The sequence below is a fragment of the Euprymna scolopes genome, chromosome 5 (assembly GCF_053919585.1).
Source record: "Euprymna scolopes isolate OS-2025 chromosome 5, ASM5391958v1, whole genome shotgun sequence".
Classification (NCBI taxonomy): domain Eukaryota; kingdom Metazoa; phylum Mollusca; class Cephalopoda; order Sepiida; family Sepiolidae; genus Euprymna; species Euprymna scolopes.
This window is the reverse complement of record NC_136486.1, coordinates 62149907-62173396: the sequence shown is the minus strand read 5'-3', so window position 1 is coordinate 62173396 and position 23490 is coordinate 62149907. Positions and strand designations below refer to the sequence as shown.

Here is a 23490-nt window from a genome sequence, read left to right as displayed (position 1 = left end):
TCAATAATAAAAAATACAAATAAAGAATCGAACACTCCGATTCTGATAAATAATATCACAAGAAATCTTGAGAAATTTTATCAGCGTGCAATATTCATCTGTAATTAATAAATAGTATTACCTTTGGTAAGACAGGTGAGCGTCCCATATAATTGTTTCTGTTTAGATCAAAATGTACTAAGGCACTATGGTAATTAACCTATTTAGTAAACAACTTTAATTAAAACCATCATATAAATTTAATTACGAAAAAAACAGCAAGTTCTCTATCGTGCAATATAAACAGAAATGTAATGTCGATAAAGTCACAGAGGTGAAGTATGTGACGTTTTCGGCTGGCGAGTCGTGGTGGGTTGTCGACAAGAGCTACCCCTCAATAGATTTGATTGAAAAATAAAATGGGTCACCGATTTTAGTGACAAGATAATTATTGTAAGTGTGGTACATTGGTGTGCATATATGAAACACAGAGTGAGAGAGGGGGACAGGAGGAAAGAGAAAGAAAGGGCATTTTCAGGAAATTAAATTACCTAGAGATAAGATCATTTTTACATGTATAACTTAAACAATCATAATTTGTATATAGTTTTCAAGGTGTAAAACTTCCAAAACAATACTTAAAGCAGTTTGGGGGTTGTGTGAGTTCGTTTTCCATCTACTTCAAATCGGATTCGCCGATTTATTTTAAATTTTATATAAATATAATGAATTTGTCAATTTTTTTTTTTTTACATATTGCGACCCATTCTCAAATATTATATCCGAGATGAATAAACCTGTTTCCTTCTAAGCGGATTCATATATTTAGGATTAAAAAAAAAATGATAGAATAAATCATGCTTGTGACTTTTGCAATGTTTTCCCGAGCATGAGGAAAACGTGTTTCTAACACCAAACATTAACTATAATGTATATTTTACTTTTTATGCATAAAAGTGTTAAATTCAGATCCAAGTCATGGTCTGCAGGGAACACATAAAATGATGTACTATTCTCACGTTTGTCTACTTTAATTGTAAACATTCTTCTATCGGATATTCTTATATGTGGAACAGTTTACTACAAGTTTATAATTATTAAGAGTATTGTCGGAAAAAAAAGTCCGGCTTGTCATTTTTTTCAAAAACGTCAAATATAAACTGAATTTAATGTTACAGTTTTATTGCTCTTTAATTAAACCTGCTCATATTAGATTTTAATTGAATTATCGTAGTAATGTTTACGTTAGTTAAAAAAAAATCTTCACATAAAGAAAGCAAAGGGGAAATCCGCAGCTACAAATTATCCAAAGTCCAGGTGAGAATATCAACCATTTAGGCTAGCAAGCATCTGCAATCGTAATTAATGTAGTTTCAGATCATACAACGTAACATTTAGTCTATATTCCTCGAATTTAATTATCGTCAAGATCTCATTAATCTCAACCTTTCTGGGTGATCCAATCGATTAATCGGCCGTAGATTGAAATGTGATGAGAAAACAGTCCAGATGAATATGCAAATCACAAAAAAGAAACGGCAGTGTTCGTGATGCTCCTAAATCTGGTTGTCCTTGAGTTATTTCTCTAAGGAAAAGCAATGTAAGCAAGATTCACAGCCTCCGAAACAGATTTAAAATGTCTCCTCCAATCCAACATATTGTAAGGAAATGCGCTAGTTGTACAGTTTAGAGCAGTTTGAGGGAATTTAATTCGCGAGGCTATGCTGCCAGACGAATGACATAGATTTCTGTAAAGAAGAGAAAGCGCTGCCTGGGCTTCATCAGATGCAATGAAGAAAATGTATCTTCTTATTGGTCGAAAGTTATTTTTATCGACGTAAGCATGTTCAACTGGCTAGGCGGTGATGTTAGGCAGTACGTTTGTCGAAGGAAGAAAAAGGGATTTCATACTAGGTGCGCAGTTTCAACACTGCAAGAAGGTAGAAGTTCAGTTTTAGTATGGGAGGTTATTTTTACACATGATTCAGGATCCATAGTTCGTTTGAACGTCAAAATCATTATACCAAGTAGATTATCATGTGTACTGATCATTTTCTAGCTTACTTTGGCTGAAATTTGGATGGTAATTTCATCATTATGCAGGATAATGCTCTCCTCCACCCATTTGTCAGTTTTAAGAGATTCCTTGAAAAGCATAATATTCCGTGTTATGATTGGCCTGCGCGATCTCCATTCCTCAATCATATAGAAAATGTATGACATTGCATGCAAAAAGCAACGCAATGAGAAAATGTCAAATCTGGAAGAAATTTGAACAAAAATTAAAAAGAAGTTTGATGCCCTTTCGCCGGAGACTAATTTAAGGAATGCCCAACCGATTGCATGCGCTCGAATTGCAAAACGGGTTATGCTACTAAATATGAACTATTACACTGTGTTACTGATGCATTTTTGTTGCATAAGCATTCTCAATTTTACCTTTAAATAATAATTTTATATTGTGCTGAGTTTTTTGCCTTTTGGATACAAATTGTTTTTTTTTTTAATTTCATGAACATTAAAATACCTCAATTAAAAGTTAAATATGTACAAGTAAAATTATAGGGGCTTAAAAGACGAATCAAATCAGGTATAGATTGTTAAACAGATACAATAAAGCCTAAATTTGCAGTTTTCAAAAAATTACAATTACGGACATTCTTTCTGGCGTCATTGTATATATATATAGGTAGTTATGTTAAAGTTTGTCGTACAACTAAATAATAAGAAAGTGAAGAAATTGACATGCAAGTTTTAATTTGTTTTGATTGCAATTTGCGTTTAAACGTTTAAATGTGTGCTCATTGTAATTATACACTGATTTATGTTTCATCCTGTAACTATGGATTCTCACATTATATTTACATTCTCACAAATTGTTTGAATAAGTGAATATTTTCAACCTGTGCTATTGGTTTTTCTTATGATATTAACATCGTATTCTTTTTTGCTGGTGACGGCAGCCTTTCAGTGCTCCGGACATCAACTTTTTTTTATCCAGCACTTCTCTATTGATTTATTTACCTCGTGTATTCCTGTACTTTTAACCATGTAATATGCCATTATAAACAGAAATCCACGTAATCTTTGAGTATGTATTTGTGCTTTCATTTTATTAAATCCCCCTCACATATTTTCTTTCTTCAATGTTAAGCAAAAATTATATTTCGCCCAGGAAAGATGAATAAGCAACTGCGGAATACTGTTTTCTTATTTATGCTATAAGATCTTATTGTTTATCAAAACTTCTCCAAAATCTCATGCGACATTAGGATGTAAGCCAAAAAACAACAATAAATATCGGCTTTATGCATTGATATTTGCGTCATATTTATGACGGATCCTGATTTATGAGGACGCACACTACTGTATGTGTAATTTGTTTCATATTAAAAATATCTACCCCTGTCCGATATCGGTTGGATGTCATTTCGAATTTGCGCAGCTAATGGCGAGCTTTGTATATTGACTTATTTTTTTTTTTTAGTTTCCACTGAATTTAGTTGAGGTTATTATTGATATGATTTAAACATAAATCGCGTATGGCCACAAGAATTCGGGTGATTCTATCAATAACCATAGATAATAAAAACGAACGAATCTGATGCCAGAACCGGGGTTGAAATATACTCAATCTTGTTGCATTATTCAGTGATATAATTCTGTCTTGATACGAGACTGACGTCATGTTGTGCTGATGGTAACGATTAATGATTTACCTAAAACCGTGTCTGATTGGATTTATGGTGCATTGTCTATTAATAGAACAGACCTACACTCAAGACTTATCACAACAAAACATTATTTTTACATTTAAACGCCCTATTGAAGCCGCCGGTTCATTTATGTAGAAAATCTATAATATATAAATAATTATACAATCCTCGCAACAGACTAGATCGATTACTTATTTTCCATATAACGTGGGTTGGTGTTTTATAACATCAAAAACAGTTCATTAAAAATCAGTGACCTTATTTTATACTTACATTTTGCAAACATGTCTAAAGTTCAACAAACTCATATACCTATTACCATGACTTGGTGTCTTGTCATTTTTATGATTTATGTTGCGTTTTATTCTTCATTAAAGTACTGATTTACTTTCACGTTTGGTAATCTCTATACATATATTATTATATGGGAAAATGCGCGCATGAAAAGTAATATTCTTAAGATTTTATTAAACCTGGAAAAGTAAAGGACAAGAAATTCAACCTGGAAAAGTAAAGAACAGGATATTCTAGTAAAGTAAAAAATAAGAATTTTTTAGACTTAAAATATTGCAGCTAAAAATAAAATTTGAATATTGATAAATATTTTATTTATTATTTGCATATGTTGTTGTTTATTGTTGAGTTAGAAAGGGTGTCAGTCGCTGGATTGAACTTATTTCCCCCTATTATTTGCCTATATTTATGCAGTTAAAATTGTTTGAATAAAATTAATTCATTAGTTAGTTAGTAGATGTAATTAATAATTTTATAATTTACATAAAAATTAATAATTTTATTATATCATAATTAGGATCATTTAATTCTTTCTAACTCAACAATAAACAACAACATATGCAAATAATAAATAAAATATTTATCAATATTCAAATTTTATTTTTAGCTGCAATATTTTAAGTCTAAAATATTCTTATTTTTTACTTTACTAGAATATCCTGTTCTTTACTTTTCCAGGTTGAATTTCTTGTCCTTTACTTTTCCAGGTTTAATAAAATCTTAAGAATATTACTTTTCATGCGCGCATTTTTCCATATAATCCATGATTTTTCCAGACATTGCTCTTGTATTAATATATAAATTTATAATATTTATTAATGATTGTCAAAAAAATTAGCTCTCAAACACACATTGATGCAATATTTATCATTCAATCACAGTAGTTCCGAGCCAGGGTCTCTACCGAGACTGCGGTTCATGAATTCGTGATCTGTATAGAGCGTAAACTAACAAAAGAGAATATGACACTCGGTGTCTTTTTAGATATCGTTGGAGCTTTTGACAACATACCCTTCAGTAGTATGTTCAAGTCGCTACGCGAACTCAATGTGCCACCAGTACTCATCCGATGAATTGAGTATATGGTGAGGCACATAACAGTTCAAGTAGAACTACTGAGGGCAACTGTTAAAAGGGAAGTAGTTAAATTAAACCCCCAAAGTGGGGTTTTATCACCTTTACTATGGAACTGTATGCTGAATCCTCTTTTAAAGGAGTTTAAAAATAGGAATATTTATGCCCAGGCTGCTGCTGATTACATCGCAGTGCTGGTCGTGGGTTCAAAAGCATCATTGGTCAGACGCATTGCCAAAATGGGACTACATTTTTCATCAAATGTGATAGCGAAAAATTTGAGTTCATTCAAAGAATATGTATATCATAGAATTCACTAATATTTTTAATCGATAAATCCACCAGTTTTTGCTATAAAATCATAAGGAGAGTTAAAAAAAATTATTTATTAAAAAAAATTTCGGTTTTTTAATTATAAAAAAAAAACGATACACGGGATTGAACCTAAAATCTTTCCACCAACCGCCGGTACTCTAACCGTTACGCTAACATGTCATATTGGGAAAATCGAAGTAAAAATATTTGTATACAAAAAAGTTATGCAAAATAAAAAAAGCGTTAGTCACTTATGTACTTACTCTCCTGTTTGTGAACCCACAGATTTTGTTGTAACTTTTTTTCTACTGAACCAATTTTCGATTTTTTTTTCAAAATGTAGCTAATGAGGTGTTCTATCCAACTATATAAACTGTTTGAAATTTGGTTGCGAACGGAATTAGTGGTGGGGGTTTGAATGTGTCTCGATTCATTCAATTTCGGACTTAAGCATATATTCAACCACTACCGTGGTTGAATGATTCTGCATTTGGTGGATGTTTTTCCTACAATGTATGATTTCATCAAGTTTCCTTCTAATAATCGGAGTCTGTGTTGATCAAACATCTGTTACTGTATTCATTATAGCCGGGCAATATTGATTCTGTATGTAGGCGTTTTCTTCGTGAAGGTGTCTATAAAATACTCCATTGCTATTGTTATCCTGTTTATCTGTTTGACATACGTGGAAACTGTCGGATGTTTCGGAACGATTCCTTATTTCATTTCTTGTCTATAGATACTGATGAAAAATGGAAAACTATTACACAAGATTTTTCGTATCATAGTTTCCCACCTGGTATGTTTATTCCAGTGTTTATTCATTTCTTTGAGAGATGAACGCCGCGTTGTATTTTCTTTTCTAAATAACAAGATCATCTTCTTTCATTTATTTTTTTGATTATTTTTGCTCTGTTGAATGAAGATTTCCACCGCGTTGAGGTACAAATATAGCTTAACTTTTGTTTAGTTTATTTATTTTACGACATGCCAATAAATAACATGACATTTAATGCTGAAATAAAATACAAATTTCTTAAAAGTACCAGCGTCCGTGTATTATCGCTCTTCATCGGTAGTGTACGCAGCCGGATTATGACGCGAGTATACTATCTGCTACTACTGTTTTTTTGATTGCAAGCTCCATATGGCGGCATAAACTGAATATCTACTGGAGAGAAACTGAATGCCAACAAGACACTCACTTCGAATGTCTAAGTTCTCTTTGTACATGGTTTTGTAAGGAATACATTATATATACTTTTATACAGGTAAACCTTGACTAAATATCCAAAAATATATAGTATTTGCAGCCAAAATATGTTCCCACTTAGTATTAATAACCCATATTGTTTATTATTATACAAAAAACAGTGCAACTTCCTATATTAATGTTACCTACAGTATAAGCGCAAGGCTGGATACTCCACGAGACAAAATAAATTATTGTCCTGGAATCCAGTTTACCAAAGATACCAGAAAAGCATAGTATTACTTATTTAAACTGTCGTTGAATGAGAGGAAACTAATGTTCCAAACTTAACTCAGTGTTTGACTGGTAAAAGGGAGGTGTAATGGAATAGTTACATATTTATGTATCTCAAATAGATATCAAGAGTTTTCCCCGGGATCAGGGCCTGGTTTATTTTCCTGTGCAATCTGACTTACGTAATATGAAACAGCAAGAGAAAGAGAAAAGTCCAAACATATAAAAAGATTATAAAATATAAAAGGTTCCAGGAATGACATAAAAAGACACTGGAATCTTAAGAAGATCCTCATCATTGCAATAATCATGGGAATAACCAGAATGTATAATGCAAATATTAAAAAATAAAACTACCTTAAAATATAGACCTGGTTCAAGAGAGATGCAAACAATTTCACTTAAGGAACGGGTAGAATTTTAATTACTCTCTCAGTTTGAATGCAGCCGATGTATGCATGACACCCTGTAGAATGCATCATTCATAGTAAGAAAAGCTGAATAAGTGAGAAGCCAGGTTACTACAAATTAATTTATTGATTTTATATCCACGAAAAATGTGGCCGACGTATCCGCACTTATTGTTTAATAGAAAGCAGAAATAGCATTTCTCCAACCAATGCTCCGGCTAAGATTGTCAGAGAGAGTCACCGGTTTTTTCTCTAATCTCTTTATAGCGGCTATGTACCATATTATTTTAGTAAACCGAATAAAATTAATCAAAATTTCTCATTTGTGTATGTTTTGATAAAAATTAGTTTAATATGTAGGTGTGCATGTGGTTGTCGACATTCGATTACTGTAGTAGTTTTATAGTGTTTGTGTATTGAAAAAGTAATGAAATAATCGACTATAATGATGTAATTATAATAGTCCACGATTATGATTAGTAAAAATAGAATTTCAGAAGGAATGTCATCTGTAGAATAGTTATGTTAACTTGAAATTTACATAAGATAGTTCTCATGAATGTGAATTGGCTGTAAACTTGATAAACACAATTTCAGCTAACGATAACATAAGCAAAGATTGAAAAAAAATCCACGAACGATATTAAGGCAAGGATAGTGACGACGTACTGAAAAAGATAGATTTAGAAGTGTAGAGTTCTGTTACGAGAGAGATGAGTTCGATACTCAGCGCGTTAGCGAACGTCCAGCGTTTGTGAACAGAACGCTCGTGAAAGTCATAAAAGTTAAGAGGATGCGACTTGGCAAAATGCAGTCTTATACAAAATGCAGTCTTATACAAAACGGAACAACTGTGAAAAAGAGCCAAGCAAGATTAAATGATTATATAAAAATGTAATTCACGCTAAAGCGTTGTCACTTTCGGAGGAAAACACATTTACATTCAGAACAAATAAACGACTGGAGGGTGTTTTACTGATATTTACTTCGATAACGATGTCAGTATCTTTTCTATACCCTGAAGATGAACTATATATATATATATATATATATATATATATATATATATATATATATATATATATATATATATATATATATATATATAATACAAATATTTTATTACTATTGGCATTACATTTTATATAATGTCGTTATATATATTAAAAAAGGTAGATGAGGAACAGAAACTAAAAAGATAATTTTAATATTTTTCACTTTATACTCCAATCCAATTTAAAAAAAAAAAAAAAACAACACTTTAAACTTATTATGTGAACAAAGGGAAATATAAAGAACACTACTTATAAGTTTCCGGTGTACACCTTTCAAAATTATTAATGGAGAGAGGAGAAATAGAATCATTCTCAAAAAACGGGCATAGTTTCTTAATTATGGTTGGTTCATATAGGCCAACACAGATGCCGTAGATGTAAGGTAAGAAAGACCGCTTCGAGAATATTTATTGAGTTTTGAAGCGAGCTTATTGTAAGGCGGAAAAGTTTCATCCGGCCAGATATAGTACGGAAATAAATGCGCACTGATAGTTGACATGAGAATACGGATACTACAGCCTTGTTACAGCCATATATATATATATATATATATATATATATATATATATATATATATATATATATATATATATATAATTATTTCTCATAGTAAAACAACATCGTAGCTAACAATACCCATGGCAGTCAACAAACCGGATGTCCAAGACTCGAGTTTCGCCCTTATTTGGGCTCATCAGTTTGACACACCGGAGCTCAGGATTAAGAATCCGAGCCTCTTGTGTGCGTTGCAAGCTCTTTACGGACTGAGAAGATGCCACGTACACAAGAAAATGTGTAAACCAACACAGATTCAGCAGACCGCGGACAACATCCGACAATGGAATGCACCCACATCATCACGAAGAGGGGACGCGGTCATCCAACCAGCTATAACATAGTCCGATATGTCACAAGTAAGAATTTAAAACCCTCTAGGACGTTAAAGTTTCATAGAAGAAACCATTTATACTGACATCTTTATCGAAGTGAATACTCATAAAAATACCATTCAATCTTTCATTGTTTCTGAATTCTCTATTGTTATTTTGTATATATATATATATATATATATATATATATATATATATATATATATATATATATAGCCAGTAGAGTTTAGTTTCCTAGAAGTACATCCAATGAAACAACATGTGTCTACCAAAATAGTGCTCAATGAGTGAACAGAGCAGGTATATTAATTTTATTTATACAAACATTAATGGCTACATATGTGCATACATGTTTCTGTAATCACCCACGTTGGGGGATTACGTCTTCAGGCCAAGAATTACCTTCAAACGTCGGTGATTACAGAAACATGTATGCACATATGTAGCCATTAATGTTTGTATAAATAAAATTAATATATATATACATATATATACACAATAATAAGAGAAATACTAGACAATCGCAGATAAAACACTGTATAAGTAACTATAAGACTTATATGGACTGTCATAACTATGCACATGACGGATCACGTATCAAAAGATTTAACACTCATAAATTTTTAGAGGTTCATAAAATATACCCTGACACTATTGTTATGCCCACTATCAGCTACATTAAAAAAGTGTGTTTTACGCATAGCATAAGATCTTATCGAAGTATAAAACAAACATCAGCGTTTACTTACAAAATAAAACAATACAATTTGTGCAGATAAAAAAAAATCAACGGTATTTCATATGGAGAGAAGACACGCTTATATTCTGACTTGTAGATCAGCAGTGTGGTGCATCGCTGGTTCGTCCTAGGAAAAAGAAACAAAACGTAAACAATTAAAGAAAAACGAACGGGGTTGATCAAATATGAATTAGTTGAGATAAACTAAGTTTCTTAAAATAATGTTACAGCTTATTTCAAACAGAGTTGTCATCAGTTTCAAACAGCTTTATATTTTCATAGAAGTTATTTAGAAATTAAGATACTGCTTTATGACGTCATTAAAGACAAACAAAGTTAAGGACAACCATTGATTCTTCAGTGCGTACAATTGCTTCAATTAACAGGCATAGTTCCAAGTTAATGAGGCACACACACACAGACACACACACACACACACACACACATATATATAATGTTAAAATAGAATTATCAACTGATACTGGTTCGTTGTATACGACTCATTAGAGTGTATGGTGCGTAATCCACGATGAAGCAAATATCAGAGGATTATTATATTTTTACAAGACATATGCCGCTCCATATTTTAGGGTACCAAATTGGTCAAAAGGAAAATTATTCCCAACTCGCATGTAGGTAAAAATGCACTTTCGAATATATAATGTAATTCATTCTGAAAGTACCTCAAAACAAATAATATATATATGGAAAATATAGCATACAAATATAAGACAAGCTACCACGTGTAGGCATTTAGACGATCCAGTAAAGTATGCCTTCATGGAAAATTTACTATCCTGTATTTAAAGAACCCCACAGTCTATTAAACTGTAGAAGAGAAATAGCAAACAACTGTGTTCACAAAATAAAACTTACTCTAGGATAGCGATACAAAATAGCGTTAAAACTAACAAAAACAATAGAAAATAAACAAATAAATAAATTAAATAAACATGAATATACATAAACGATCACACATATATGTATGTATATATATATGTATGTATATATATATATATATATATGTACACATATGTATTTATATATATATTAAAAAAAAGGAAAAGGTCTGCCATAAACTACTGACCTAGTTCTAAAACACATCCTTTGTTAGATAAAAGGCATGCCCATTGGCTGATAGGAACGGGCGCGATGGATACTAGAAAGCTGATAAGCTAACTAAAATCCTCAACAGAAGAGGACAATATAAAAACGAGAAAGAACCGCAGAATTCGGGCATAAGCCTGACGAATCTTAGAGTGGATGAAACGCCGAATATTCAGTGTAGCTTTATCGCCATATATATTTTATAAATTAATATATATATATATATATATATATATATATATATATATACATATATATATATATATAATGATTTATCATAATGATTGGGATTTGGAAGGGATTTCTTTGACAATTTTATAACTGTTTTAAAGTATTACTAGTAATATTGAATTTGTTAGTAATGTGGTCCTCTTAAGCTCTTATACTAGCTAGATAACTTACAGCGTTTGTAATGCAGTTTTGTTTAAGGGGTCATTTCGATTTGCATTTTTTTATTTTCCTGATTACATTTTGTGTCATTGTTTAATATTTTGTTAATGTGTGTTTGCATTAATTTCAAAGCTATTTCGCAACTATTGCTAAATTTAATAGTGTTTTCGTTTAACATTTTGTGGATGATGTGCTGCTATATATTACAATGTAGCACCAATTAAAATCTTAACATCAATTGTTAACGAAGAAATTCTATGACAAAACGAACTTGCCTATCACTATATTTACCTTGTTTCTTTTCTGAAATGAGAAACTCTTTATCACCTATTTAAGGATAGGGAAAACAGTTTTAAATAAAAAGCAGGACACTTTAATAATTTGTAGGCATGACAAATCATACTGTTTTCCTACTTGTTAACTACTCGCTTCGAAATCCTTATTAAGGACGATTCTAACACTACATGTAATATCTCACCGAAACACACTTGTTCATTTTCCTTATCACTAAATCCCAAACAACAACATTTCTGTCAAGACTACGCACGAACAAAATTTCATTTAATCAGACCCGTCATTTACAAATAATTTCTATACATATCCCATTAACCCCTCGACTATAGAATTGATATTTAGCATACGCATGAATATTATATCCACAAAAGAGTTTCCTTCTAACTTTACAATGTTTACTCGTACTGAAATATTAAACTAAATTCAGACATATGTGTTTCTATTGTATGTCGTCTATTCTATAACTCTTTTACACTGTATTGCCTCAAGTACAACTTTACGCAAATAGTAAAAGAACACATGTAATGTTATGACCCTTTAGGTTGTGATCATAGCGTAGTATCTGTTAACTGTGGTAAGCGGGAACAATGGTGAAAACATTATTATTATTGTTGTTGGATTCTTGTTAATTGATTTGAGCGACGGTTGGTCGCTGGATCATTTATTATGATTAGGAGAATAAACAATTAAATTGCGAAAGAAATGATTGACGCGTAAATCGCAAAAGGAATACGAAAATAGAAAATAGATGTAAACATTCTTTTGGATTTGGATAAACAAACAACTAGTTGGTGATTAGATTGGTATGAGACCCGTAATTAGGTGACGTAAGAGAACACCTGATGTAGTTAGTTTTGGAGAGATTGAGGGAGTTGAGAATTGACCACCAGAGCAGACAGACGTCTGGACAAGGGCGGACCGACAGCGAGGAGCGGGCTGTATGAACAGAAAATGTAGAAACTGCAGATCCTGTGAAAACCAATTGAGACAACTTTAATAAATTTATATTATAAAAATATAAAGAGTTGTTTTAATGGTTTTCACAAAGAAGAACAGATGTTTCAGTTGGCTGCATGGTTTGTCACGGAGCAGCGGGAAGATACGGATTTCATGAAAAAAGGTATGAAGCATGTATTCTTCATCTTACATATGAACTGTAAAAATATCCCATGTAATAAGTCTCATACAACATGATTCAAGTTACACGACAATATCATGTCGCCTGGCTAACAACATACATACGATTTATACGTTTATCATCTGTCTGTTAAAAGAACAATATCTTACATCCACTAGATAACACATGAAACGTTTTAATATATCATCGCCTCCAATATAAATAAATATACAACACGCAATTATCAAGTAACCTAAACATAAAGTACAAATGTTAATATTTTGTTATCCATAAAACCAATATTTTTGTTTATCCCGAACACCACTATCTAATTTTCCACTATAATAAAACACTTAAACAAAAATTTCAAAAATGTTTAACCTTACTCTTGATATAACTTTTATATTCCACGGCTACTAAGTACTGTGGAAATCTAAACGATAAAAGATGTACTCCGCTATATGGCATAAACTGTAAGACTAACTTAAAATAATATCTTTTAGCATCTACTGAAGGTAATTATGTAGTATATTGTAACACATACTACATATTCAAGAAAAGCTGATTGAACACAGAAATAGTCATGATTGTGGCCAAGTGGTCTCTTAGTTTTAGTTGGCATGTTGTATATTATGGCGCTCAAAAGTTGTTGTTCCGCCATAGTTTTCTCTGGTGCTTTCTATCGGTACATCCGATCGTCGTCAGTAGCGACTGTCGTTGTTGTTGTTGTTGTTGCTGTTGTTGTTGTTTTTTTTTCTTTTTCTTTGAGGCTTGCTGTAGTTATAGTTACTTTTTTATTGCTTATAAAGTTGGGTACACGATAGGTTAGTGTGAATTATTTTATTTTAATATCGATTTTCTTATTTTATATTTTATTTTTTTTCAGTTTCTTTTTAGCTATTAAATACAGTCAACATATGTGTCCCGTATATAATGAGATCCGGTAATTAAAATGTTATGGATGTTTTTTTTAATTTCTATGGTTTCTTGCAATTTTAGTCCTCGTGTGCAATTGTTAAGGTATCGAGTTTTACTATGCTTAGTAAAAACATTTATAATTTCGAACGAGTGTAGGTTTTTATCATGGGATGTTAGGTGTTGTTTTATGGCGCTAAATGATAGGTAAGTAGTCGGGAGAGGGTTGCTGTGTGTGGCCTAGGTTCGTGTTGTATATATTGGGCTCATAAATTCATACACTATATTTGTTTGGCTTTGTGTGGTATTAGAACTATTATTGTAGTTAGTTATTAAATTGGAGGTTGTAAATTTAGTATAATATATACATAGTTCTATGTGTTTGTTCTAGTCGGTAAGTATTGTAACCGGAAAAAAGGGCATAATGCAAACGTGGCCATTTCCCCTCCCTCTCTTTTTAAATTTTATTTTTAATATCTATCGGAAGACACCTCCAACGCTCCCCTTTAATTTTATTTGGAATATATATCGGTCACAAACCCCGCCCCATCCCATTGCTATCGAGACATGCGCCAACCAAATATCTACGGGTTTACCCATAAAAGAAAGCGAGTCAGACATCCCACCACCATCCTTCTTCCCCACAGAGTCATTCGTCAAAAACACCACAAACGAATTAGCGTGCGGGGAAAAATGAGGAGGAAAAAACCAACCTGTTGTTGGCGGGATTGGCATACATGGAAAAGAAGCAACACGCAGTTTAAAAAAATGGAGCTGATCATATCGCCGAACGAATGTCGATAATAAAAATGCGACAAACACCAGCCAACATGATTCGTTTGATAAATTAGAAGTTTACTCGACTTAATCCTCATTCCTGGAGCCAAAAAGGGAACACAGAAAAACTATCAAAACACCTTGGCTTAGAGACATCGGGATGGCATATATCCTCTAGTGGAAAGGACACGTTAAACAGCAACAACGCGAATTATGCGGAGAAATGGCGACTCTCCTATCTGAGCCAGGCCCCTGGAGCCGAAAAGAGAATTAATCAGAACTACGAGATAACCTTGGCTCAAGGTATGGAAAGGACACCACCGAACTTCGGTGGTTGAAAGACAAGCGAGAAAGAAACACGGTGGAAGACAAATAGACAAGTGAACTTCGAAGGGTTTTGACTGGCGTGACGGCGAAATGCCTCATATTATAACATGAGAACATTGAATTTTGTTGGATACCGAATAATATGTTGAATGCACACCCTCACAAGACTGTTCAATATCCCCCTTTATCTCACCAATCTCGACTTGCTGAATTGAACTGTTTTTTTTGTTTGTTATTTTTTAATGATTTCTACTGCCTCACATAACTCAACCATTTTCCACGCGAAAGAAAAAGTAAAGATAAAAAATAAAAGGGAAGGAAATAAAAAAGGCTATGTTCATTTGAACAGTTTTCTTTCGTGTTGCCTCCCCCTTTTTGACCCGTTGGACACTGTTTGTTTTATTATTATTATTATCATTATTATTATTATTATTATTATTATTACTTCCTCTTAATATTTTGTCTTGATTATTGAATTTTTAACGCACAATAAATGGCATGCGTATAATATATATGTAAACGTAATGTTCCGATATTTATAGCCTGACATTTCGTGAACCGTGAATCGTATAAGGAAATTACACGACGGAAGTACTATCCAGAACCTGGTAAGTGCTACTGGGTTGTGATAATTTTACAGCCGGCACGCACATATTTTTTTTTATATTACGATACGTTTCGAGGATAAATTCCCATTGGGGATTTTTAAACGGGGACGTATCATCACAGTAGGATGTATCGTTTAATTAGGTTTGTTTTTATTTTCCCGCCTGTGTTGTCCAACTATTCACATACAGTACTGTTTCGCTGTTGTACAGCTCATCCGTTCGGCTAGACGGGCAACTGCCCCAAGCCAGGATCGAGACGCGACCGCCCAAATTACAGTCAAGGCTGCTAACCATTAAGCTATACGGGCGATGATGTGTGGGTAATTAATTACCGATGTTTATGTTTTGACATCGTCCAAACGCCTCCGCTCGATTCGTTTACACAAAAAGCGTCGCTTATTATGTTAATGGCAACTTGTATATCACTTCATATATATATATATATATATATATATATATATATATATATATATATATATATATATATTTGTGTGTGTATCAAGGTTAAATTTTAAATTCTGAAAAAAACAACATATAGAGGCATATATTCGATTCAAGAATTTATTGTTTGACAAGAGAAATATATAAAAGGGGTTATGTTAAGTTCCTTAATACATGACTATTCAACAATGGTTCACATCATCAGAGGAAATGAAATGCAGTTAGCAAAATGTTCAGCTGCGAATGGACGCTATTTTGCTTTTCAGCACAATTATTGAAAATAGTTTTTTGAGTGGTTGTGGATAATTATATGGTGAAAATTATACGAAAAGAGAAGTTCATACAACCTAGGTAATCCATTATCGGAAGGAGTTCAATGTCGTTCGGGGTTATAAATCCAGGTGGGCAGAAAATAGGTTCATGGGAGAAAGTTATATTCCCATATAACGAAAGCGCACTGCTCCTTATTGCTTTTCGAAATGTATAGCGGGCAACCTTATTCGTTGTTGCGTTGATTGTGTGCTGGTTGCTGTAGTCACAATGCTTTCTCAGTGTTGACAAAGTGTATCCGAAATTGGGTGGATATACCATGTCATTGTAATTGTCCCTGTGAGGAATAGAATTTGAGCATTGAGTTAAGTGTGCAATGGATCTCGAAATCAATAGTGTAGTTATGAAAATAGCAAAGACAGCAAAATAAATTATCTTTTCTTTTTAATAACCCGAATGGTTGTCGTAATAAATTAATTTATATGATCGTAAACGGTTTTGTAATAATATACATTTTGGGTTTTTAATTAGTATTATAACAACATTTTTTAAACATTGAATAGCACAGTTATTAATATACAAATAAATAAGTCTATATAAAACTAACAAATGCAATGGTAAATAGTGTTTAAGCTAGTTTAGGTAGACAGATATGATAGAGCGAGAGTAACCAAATAATAAGTAGTTGTAAACTCCTATTATTAAACAAATTGTTTTACCCCTCTCCATTTTCGTTTCGCTTACCACTTTTTATTTATTCTTATTTTTCTTCTCCTCCATCTCTTTCTGTGTCCTTTTTTCATCATTCTTTTTCTTTCCCCCTCTCTACTTCTTGCCTTATCCCTCTTATTTTTTTATTGGTCTTACCCCTCTTACTTTTTATTAGTCTACTCCCCCTCAGTGGCCCTATATAAGTTCAACGGAAGTGCAGCGAAAATAGACGGTAAAATATGATTTTAATCTTTATCGCCTTCGAAGAAGATACGAAAACACTAATAAAAAAAAGTCATACCCATCCCTTAACTTTAAAAAATTATACTAGCACACTTAGATTTGTAGACAACAAGAATACACGTGCGTAGATAAAATGTCTCTCCGTTATTTCGCTGTTCACCCCTGTCTCAAACCTGACTTGCTAAACTCCAACTCTACCCATCTAATTATCTCACCCTAACACGTACAAAAATCCACACCCACTTAATCTTGTTTCATGCACATCGAAACTTCAACGCCTGTTTCCTTTACAGATTTTATACAGCAAGGTGACTTTTGATTTCATTATTATTTCGCTATTATATAAACGTGATTAGTTGAAGAGTTTTCTAGTAACTATATACTATACTATATACTATTCAGCACAGCAGCATTTACGTTGTTATATTTCACTGGTTACTTAACTTAGAAGAAAACAACCTAAAATTATATATATATATATATATATATATATATATATATATATATATATATATATATATATATATATATATATATACAGTAAGGCTATTGATACTTTTAAATTCAAATTCAAATTCCAAATAAAAAAAAACTGTTTCATAAGAAGGACCACAACAAAACCAATAATTTGTACAATCGTTTCGGAAACGATGTTTTTATTGCGATAGACATTAGATCATGGACAATGAATTTGACATATAGTTTTTCTTTTAACAAAGTCCCCTCGTCAGCAATATATATATATATATATATATATATATATATATATATATATATATATATATATATACTAGCATGGGTACCTGGCGTTTCCCGGGTGTTTGGATGCGTGCGTTAAGCAAACAGAAAAAAAAGTGGTAGTAGAAAGGCAGGCTCGAACACTTCACCACGAAGGACAAAAACAACGGAGGGAAAAAACTGACGTCTTTGTCGTTACGTCCACCTGCAAATGGAAGTGACGTAGGTTTTAATACAGGCTAGACAATAGAAAGGAGAGAATAACTTTCAAAAAGATGGGCGAAAAAAGCGACTCCCCTGTAGAAAAGTGTCTAGTTGAAAGTGAAGATATTCATGTTTTTAGCCAATTTTTCGATATTGTCGTGTGAAAGGTTGTATTCAAAACGATACTGATCTTGATAAAATCAGTCGCCTCCGTCGAAAGTTTTAGGCACACATGCAAACATGCATACATGCATATATTTATATATTGCTAACTAAATATTTTCGCCCAAACCGATTAAAAACCTTGCCCTAACTCTGAATAACCTTTTTGCAAAATTTCAAATGTTTAGACCAGAAAGTGTCTGAGTAATTTAGTAGAAACCGCAGGGGTCAAATTTTTTAAACTTTGACCTCAATTATAGCCCCTTACCCTTTACTGTTTAGGGTTCAGATCAACTTATTAAGTTAGATCCATGACCAAGGAACCTATATCTAGAATTTCCAGTGTTTAAACCCAAAATTGTCGGAGGAGCTAGGTAGAGTTCTCAACAGTAAAATCATTGGACTTTGACCATTAAACAGCCAAATTTCTGGCCAAAATCCGATCACCAAGATTTTTCCAAATCTCAGTACCCTGTATATCAAATTTCGCGTTTGTAGACTTGAATTAGTTATAATTAGTTATTGCTTAGGGAAATGCACACAAACAGACACAGCCACGTTCACGTTTATATATATATATATATATATATATATATATATATATATATATATATGTGTGTGTGTGTATTAGCATTTTGGCCCGGCGTTACCCGGGTGTTTCGGCGTGTATTCTTAGCAAAAAAAAAAAAAAAAAAAACGTCAATGTTTTGAACTTTGACTCCTATTATACCCTTTTAAATTTTATTGCTTGGGGCCCAACTCTAGTTATTAAGTTAGAGCCATTTCCAAGGAACCTTTATTTAAAATGCAAGTGTTTAGACTAAAAATTGTCGAAGGAGTTTGGTAGTGTTCTCAAAAGTCAAATCGTTGAACTTTGTCCCTTTAATTGCCAAATTTCGGGCCGAAAACCAATCACATAGATTTTACCGAATCTCAGTACCCTGTATACCAAATTCGAGTCTGTAGACTAAAAATATACGGAGTTATTACGAAGGAAAATGTACACAGACACAAAGACAGAGAGACAGACACACAGACATACAGATACACAGGCACGTTCACTTTTATAGATATACTAGTATGAGTGTCCGGCGTTTCCCGCGTGTTTGGAGGTGTACGTTGAGCAAAATTACAAAAAAAAAAAGGTCAATTTTTTAAAACTTCGATCCCTATCATAACCCCTTAACATTCATTGTTTCGGTATCAATCGAGTTATTAAGTTAGATCCGTACCCAATGAACCTATATTCAAAATTTCAAGTGTTTAGACTCAAAATTGTCGGAGGAGTGTGCCAGAGTTCTTAAACGTCAAATCGTTTAACTTTGACCCCTTAATCACTTAATTACTGGCCGAAAACCGATCACATCGATTTTCACAAATCTCAGTATCATGTATGTCAAATTTCGAGTCTGTAGACGGAAAATTGACACAGTTAGTGCGTAGGGAAAGGTACACACACAGACACACACACAGATACATAAACACACAGACACAGACAGATACTTTCACTTTTATAGATATACTAGTATGGGTGCTCGGCGTTTCCCTGGCATTTGGAGATGTATGTTGTGCAAAAAAAAAAAAAAAGAAGTGGTCAATTTTTTAAAAAATTGACCCCTATTATGACTAATTAAAATGTATAGTTTTTGGCTCAGATTCAGTTATTAAGTTAAATCCATGCCCAAGGAACCTATATCTAAAATTTCAAGTTTTTAGACCGAAAATTGTCGGAGGAGTTTGGTAGAGTTCTCAAAGGTCAAACCGTTGTACTTTGCCCCCTTAAGAGCCAAATTTCTGGCCGAAAACCGATCACAATTTTTTTTCCAAATCTCAGTACCATGTAGATCAAATTTTGAGTTAGTAGACTAAAAATTGACAGACTTATTGCGTAGAGAAATGCACACACACACACACACAGAGGTACGCTGGCAGACAGACACTTTCACTTTTATATATATATATATATATATATATATATATATATACATACATATATATATATATTACTCTTCTCTTTTTACTGAATTCAAATGTGATATATTTAGAATAATTGACAGTAGTATTTTGTTATCTAAAAGTTTGTTAATAAATTATGAAAAAAAGCATCTTTTCTAGTATGATGTATTCCGATGATCAACACGCAAAAATTGCGTTTTCGATATTCCAACAGTTTTGACATAAGTAGTGTTATATTTACTTGATCATTCAGCTGGTTCATCCAAGAATTATGATTTTTTTTTAATAAAGTAGCCATTTTTTAGTTATTTATTTTGCAAATAATTCAGACAGATAAACAATCGCCAAAATACTAAGTGGAAATTGGGCCGTTCTCCGACTTTAGTCTATTTCATTTTTTCTAATATCGATTAGAAGAAAGTATGCTTTCTATTTACACGAAGACACTGTGAAGATAAGAACCATGCAATATATGTTCGTTCTTTGCTAGCAAGCAACGGACAGTTCAAATTTAGAACACAAAACACTAGTTTAGGCTGGATTCTGCATGTCGCAGAAACATGGCATATATTTCTAGTTTCATAAAACATTTAATAAGATGTTTTTTCCCACTTAAGTATTTCGTAGATTAATTTCAATCTCCTTACATGCTTATGTTTAAACAAGATATGCAATATATAATTGAAATGCTCTTCTCACACAAACTTGATCTTTTGTCTTATTTATAGACTCTTTTGATAGACAAGTAGCAACGTTGACTATTCTATTGTGAATGAAAAAAGTGTACATTTTATTTGTTTTTTTTTATTTATTTAGGAGAAGTATTTAAGGAGTAAAATCAACCCAAAACATGGCGTATCAGTGAGTAAGAAAATAAAAAAATAAACATATTGCGACGATCTAACGATTAATAAATATAAATTACCAAAATCAAAATAAAGAAATTTATTTTTATCAAGGAACTGCAAAATTAATAATTTTCCCTTTTTCAAAACGACTTATCTCAGCGCGTATTTTTTTCCATATTTACATTGTATCGGAACACATTCGACTACTTGTAAAATAGGAAAATAGTATCCAACATGGAATTTATATAATGCCGGAGTATTCTTGTTTATAAATAGATTTCTAAAAATACATCAACTTGCCGATACTTCTGCGAAAAATCCCTGCAGAATTTCATTAATATAAAATCGTAATTACATCGGTGCTTCTTATTATGTCACAATATTTCATATTACGTCACCCTTTTTGCTGCCATTTTCCTATATATTTATCGTATTCTTCTTTATCTCAGTATGTAGCAGGTTGATCAATAATAATTACAAAGACACAAAAAATCTATCTTGAAGTCATTACGAGCATATATGTGATGAATAGTCATCGTTTAATCAGTTGATATATGTTTGAACTTGATACATCATACGGAATAAGAAAAATACACTCAAGTTTTATTAGTTCTTTATATAAGATGAAAAGAACAAATTGTTAATCGATTCTGCTCAAACAACGACAATATCCATGTCCAAACTAATCAGGTTTTGCGTCAATTTGTCCAAGAATCGACCCATAGAATTAAGTTACAAATATGGCGAACCGGAAGTACATGGAAAATAATAACATTTTTCTCTTTTCTTGATAAAATATTTTACTTTTTGAATGAATACATGGAATTAATTGCATCCAATGTAAGGATAAGATTCCTTTGTCGACCATAGAGAGAAGACGTGTGTATTTGCCCGCATCTCTTGACGAATATAACCCTGTGATGAAGACTTGGCATTTAAATTGATCCTTTATCAGCAATTTCAGCAGAAAACATTCGCATTGTAGAAAAACCAATCCAGCATATTTGACACAATTGTTGGAAACATGTTATTTCATGTCAAAAAATTTTAGTGGATGTTAGATAAAGACGTTGCCCCATCAACAATGTTTGATTACTGTGTAATCATTTCATCTAATTTGAAATCTATTTTTTAAAGGTTGAAATCGAATATATTTCATGCTCTGATATGCCGAACTGGTGATGTATTAAACGCAATTTCCATGCGTTGTTCATTCATGCAAACTTTTGGTAAAACGTAGCCTTTCATCGTTACCAAGACGGAAAAGTTTCAAGATTGAATGAATTATCCGTTAAAGTCTTCTGCCCGGAGAAATTGATTTTGGCGTTTCCATTAATTGTTTGTGAAATTTTGCAGTCAAATTTTAAATTAAAATGTTTGGAGCCTATAAAAAATTCAGTTTTCTGCTTACGCGATATTTTATTCAGTTCATTTCGATCCATGACGTAAATAAATCCGATTACTTTCTAATTTTTTTATGCACAACATTTTTTTCATTGTTATGGTTTGTTTGTTCGCAAAATTAATTTGTTGTTTTTGTTGTTGTTGTTTGTTTTATTGTTTTTTCTGCTGTGTATTCACAAAAAATCATTGTAGAAAAAAATATTTTTTCGCGTGTTCACAAGAAATTATTGTGCAAAAGATGATTTTCTCTTCTGTGCAGAAGACATTACTCGACAAAATATTTTATTTTTAATATCACCTTGCAATTATCTCTTGGTTTTTATTTTTTTAGATTTGGTATATATAATAACATCTCACTTTCCTCGCCAAAGAAGTTGTGATGTAAGGGTTAATGGATATGCTAGTCAAAAGCAGTAAATCTCATTATAATTTTTAAATATTTTTCACCTCCAATTATTTACAGGAGGATATTCAATTTCAAACGAAGCCTTCATCTTCTCTTCAGTTTCCTCTAGAACCCACATTAAATATTTATAAAGCGTGAAAACTTTTATTTTTTCATTTGAATTTATTCTCTCTTCATTACTTGCTTCATTTAGATTTATTCCCTCAATATAACAAGTTTATTCAATGAAATATTTCCAATCCTATTATAGAACCATATATTAAATACATACAAAATAGCATAAACACTTATAAATAACTGTCAATGAATAAAAATTTATTTAACTGATCAAAAAAAAAAAAATTAAAGATGATTTTTCTGACCTCTGATATTCACAGCTCCTAATTAATCGATCCAGTCTTCTTTTAATTTCTCAGCATATGAAACCCATGGTTTTACAAGACACTTAAAAATATCCCTATAAATTCTCGGTTTTCCTATTGCTGTAAACCTTCCAAGTTAAAAATATATACGGATTATTTCATTTGTAAATATGTCATTCAACTACTTATTTTGTTTACTTGACGTTGTTACAATGCCTTCCGTGTTACTCGCATTTGATTATATAACCTGCG

At 32.2% G+C, this 23490-nt stretch overlaps 1 long non-coding RNA gene across 3 annotated transcripts in view; it reads right to left on the bottom strand.

The window, feature by feature from the left end:
- The window catches only part of LOC145276817 (uncharacterized), a 513337-nt gene that overhangs the window by 210838 nt on the left and 279009 nt on the right, over positions 1-23490 (bottom strand). For 2 of the 3 annotated variants that reach the window (XR_013868019.1, XR_013868020.1), the window contains exons 1-2: positions 23239-23490; positions 9969-10085 (exon numbers count right to left, since the gene is read on the bottom strand). The exon at positions 23239-23490 is cut by the window's right edge and continues 152 nt beyond it. This is a non-coding gene — a long non-coding RNA (uncharacterized LOC145276817). The remainder of the gene's footprint in view (positions 1-9968; positions 10086-23238) is intronic. The other variant, XR_013868018.1, reaches the window with a different exon arrangement.